The sequence below is a fragment of the Rattus norvegicus genome, chromosome 16 (assembly GCF_036323735.1).
Source record: "Rattus norvegicus strain BN/NHsdMcwi chromosome 16, GRCr8, whole genome shotgun sequence".
In the NCBI taxonomy this organism is placed as follows: Eukaryota; Metazoa; Chordata; class Mammalia; order Rodentia; family Muridae; genus Rattus; species Rattus norvegicus.
In genome coordinates, this window is record NC_086034.1 from 43,227,439 (window position 1) to 43,231,629 (window position 4,191).

At 38.7% G+C, this 4,191-nt stretch overlaps 1 non-coding gene across 1 annotated transcript; it reads right to left on the reverse strand.

The window, feature by feature from the left end:
- Nucleotides 1-2,819: 2,819 nt before the first annotated feature.
- On the reverse strand, nucleotides 2,820-2,892 carry Trnav-aac21 (transfer RNA valine (anticodon AAC) 21). The gene has a single exon. It is a non-coding gene; the product is annotated as a tRNA-Val (tRNA).
- Nucleotides 2,893-4,191: the final 1,299 nt, after the last annotated feature.

A 4,191-nucleotide genomic window follows, 5' to 3' on the forward strand; every position in this document is an offset into this window, starting at 1 on the left:
TAATAGGTCATCATCTATGGATTCCTATGATTAAAGTGAGGGTGTTAAGCTTGTTCTGCAAGTCCTTTTTCCCTCTTGCTGGCCCAACATAATTGTCAAAATTTAAATGAATTTCTTATAAGCAATTGATGAAGGTTATTTACTCATCATGAAATTAGAAGTTCATATTGAAGCTCAGCAAGCCTCTGGAGTGACAATTCCATTTTATGTCAGCAGAGGAAACTTGGAAAATGATAAGGGCCTATGACTAATTATATTAATAGTCATAAAATGACCAAATTGTTTGATCCTTGAAGAAGATACCATTAAATTGGAAGAAAAGGAACAGAGCCAATTAAGTCCAGCAGCTACTGAGATGCAGTCACTGACTGAGCTGAGTCTGAGCAAACATCAAAGAAACAGTGAGCTGTACTGTAGCCTAAGTAATGATGCAAGCAAAAGCACTAAAATTCCTGAATGAGGCATATAGGTATGGGAAAAGTCCTTCAACCTGGAATTTCGCTTGACTTAGGCTGCATAACAATCTACCTTCTAGAAATATACCTAACAATGAAGTTGCTCACCTCATCTCACCTGCATGAAGCTGTATACATATCAAACAATGGACTAAGACTCCCTGCACTTAACATTATTTATAAACTTCTCTTTCATGATCAACTTCCATTCAAAAGTATTCCAGAGCATATCCACATACTGGAGGGAGAAGTCTGTTTCAATTGGTCTGAGCCAGTTAGAAGTAAGTCGTATTGTATCCTCTGGAAAAACTTTCAAGGGAAACATCCTGTGTAATGTCATATACCTAGTGACAATTGAATATGCATTTGATTAAATAAAATGCATCATGGAAACTGATATTCACAGTAAATTAAGGCTTACCTAATCAAAAAAGTCAATAAAAACAGAAATATCCACACTGAACTCTGAGTAAACAATTCCTCCTTCTTGGGAAGTCCACGAATTAAGGCTACACTGAATACCAGTGTTTCTCACTTTGCTTTTGAATAAAGTTTCTTTGTCACCTTGCTCTCTGTGACTTCTTATAATAAGAAGCAAACATCCTGGAAACACCTCACCTAGACAGTAACCTCAGATAAAACTGATCAGCATCTTCTTCAAATAATGACATAAATTACGGAAGCTCTAAAAGAATTCTTCTGTTAGTTTCCTGTAAGAACTTCTAAGAATGACACAGCCGTATCTAATCTCATGCCTATTCAATGAAATCAGAAGTCATAAAAAAATTCATCCTAGTGTTATTTTTTTTACCAATTTCAACTTTAAGATATTAAATACAATCACATTGGAATTCCTTTTTTCTCAGAAGTTTTGATAAAGTCACCTACAATTAAGCAAGAGGAGGATCCTTAATGAATTTCTCTAAAATACATTTGCATGATAGATAAAATATTAACTCTGGAATGAGAATATTGGAAAAATGCTTGTTTCTGTGTTACTGCATTGAAAATGTAATTTATACCCCTTTGTCATTTTCAAAGTGCAGATGTTCATAGTATACATGTTAGATTACTTGGACTATTACTAATAATAATAAAACTTTCTAATAATAATTGAAGAACAAAGCCAGCACTTTGAAACAATAATGCCACCTTTTTTTATTACTTTTTTTATTAAATTAAGCATTTCTTATATACATTTCGAGTGTTATTCCCTTTCCCGGTTTCTGGGCCAAGATCCCCCTAAACCCGGCCCCTCCCCTTCTTTATGGGTGTTCCCCTCCCCTTCCTACCCACATTGCCGCCCTCCCCCCAACAATCACATTCACTGGGGGTTCAGTCTTAGCAGGACCAAGAGCTTCCCCTTCCACTGGTGATCTTACTAGGATATTCATTGCTACCTATGAGGTCAGAGTCCAGGGTCAGTCCATGTATAGTCTTTAGGTAGTGGCTTAGTCCCTGGAAGCTCTGGTTGCTTGGCATTGTTGTACATATGGGGTCTCGAGCCCCTTCAAGCTCTTCCAGTTCTTTCTCTGATTCCTTCAACGGGGGTCCTATTCTCAGTTCAGTGGTTTGCTGCTGGCATTCGCCTCTATATTTGCTGTATTCTGGCTGTGTCTCTCAGGAGCGATCTACATCCGGCTCCTGTCGGCCTGCACTTTTCTGCTTCATCCATCTTGTCTAATTGGATGGCTGTATATGTATGGCCCACATGTGGGGCAGGCTCTGAATGGGTGTTCTTTCTGTGTCTGTTTTAATCTTTGCCTCTCTATTCCCTGCCAATGGTATTCTTGTTCCCCTTTTAAAGAAGGAGTGAAGCATTGACATTTTTATCATCCGTCTTGAGTTTCATTTGTTCTAGGCATCTAAGGTAATTCAAGCATTTGGGCTAATAGCCACTTATCAATGAGTGCATACCAGTGTGTTTTTCTGTGATTGGGTTACCTCACTCAGGATGATATTTTCCAGATCCAAACATATGCCTACGAATTTCATAAAGGCATTGTTTTTGATAGCTGAGTAATATTCCATTGTGTAGATATACCACATTTTCTGAATCCATTCCCCTGTTGAAGAGCATCCAGCTTCTGGCTATTATAAATAAGGCTGCTATGAACAGAGTGGAGCACGTGTCTTTGTTATGTGTTGGGACATCTTGTGGGGATATGCCCAAGAGAGGTATAGCTGGATCCTCAGGCAGTTCAATGTCCAATTTTCTGAGGAACCACCAGACTGATTTCCAGAATGGTTGTACCAGTCTGCAATCCCACCAACAATGGAGGAGTGTTCCTCTTTCTCCGCATCTTTGCTAGCATCTGCTGTCACCTGAGTTTTTTTTTTCTTTTCTTTTTTCTTTTTTTTTTTTTTGGAGCTGGGGACCGAACCCAGGGCCTTGTGCTTGTTAGGCAAGCGCTCTACCACTGAGCTAAATCCCCAACCCCCTGAGTTTTTGATCTTAGCCATTCTCACTGGTGTGAGGTGAAATCTCAGGGTTGTTTTCATTTGCATTTCCCTTATGACTAAAGATGTTGAACATTTCTTTAGGTGTTTCTCAGCCATTCAGCATTCCTCAGCTGTGAATTCTTTGTTTAGCTCTGAGCCCCATTTTTAATAGGTTATTTGTCTTCCTGCGGTCTAACTTCTTGAGTTCTTTGTATATTTTGGATATAAGGCCTCTATCTGTTGTAGGATTGGTAAAGATCTTTTCCCAATCTGTTGGTTGCCGTTTTGTCCTAACCACAGTGTCCTTTGCCTTACAGAAGCCTTGCAGTTTTATGAGATCCCATTTGTCGATTCTTGATCTTAAAGCATAAGCCATTGGTGTTTTGTTCAGGAAATTTTTTCCAGTGACCATGTGTTCCAGATGGTTCCTTAGTTTTTCTTCTATTAATTTGAGTGTAACTGGTTTGATGTGGAGGTCCTTGATCCACTTGGACTTAAGCTTTGTACAGGGTGATAAGCGTGGATCGATCTGCATTCTTCTACATGTTGCCCTCCAGTTGAACCAGCACCATTTGCTGAAAATGCTATCTTTTATCCATTGGATGGTTTTGGCTCCTTTGTCAAAAATCAAGTGCCCATAGGTGTGTGGGTTCATTTCTGGGTCTTCAATTCTGTTCCATTGGTCTATCTGTCTGTCTCTGTACCAATACCATGCAGTTTTTATCACTATTGCTCTGTAATACTGCTTGAGTTCAGGGATAGTGATTCCCCCTGAAGTCCTTTTATTGTTGAGGATAGTTTTAGCTATCCTGTGTTTTTTGTTATTCCAGATGAATTTGCAAATGGTCTGTGTAACTCTTTGAAGCAATGGATTGGTATTTTGATGGGGATTGCATTGAATCTGTAGATCGCTTTTGGTAAAATGGCCATTTTTACTATATTGATCCTGCCAATCCATGAGCATGGGAGCTCTTTCCATCTTCTGAGGTCTTCTTCAATTTCTTTCTTCAGAGTCTTGAAGTTCTTACTGTACAAATATTTTACTTGCTTGGTTAAAGTCACACCGAGGTACTTTATATTATTTGGGTCTATTATGAAGGGTGTCGTTTCCCTAATTTCTTTCTCGGCTTGTTTCTCTTTTGTGTAGAGGAAGGCTACTGATTTATTTGAGTTAATTTTATACCTAGCCACTTTGCTGAAGTTGTTTATCAGCATTAGTAGTTCTCTGGTGGAACTTTTGGGATCACTTAAATATACTATCATATCATCAGCAAATAGTGATTTTTTGACTTCT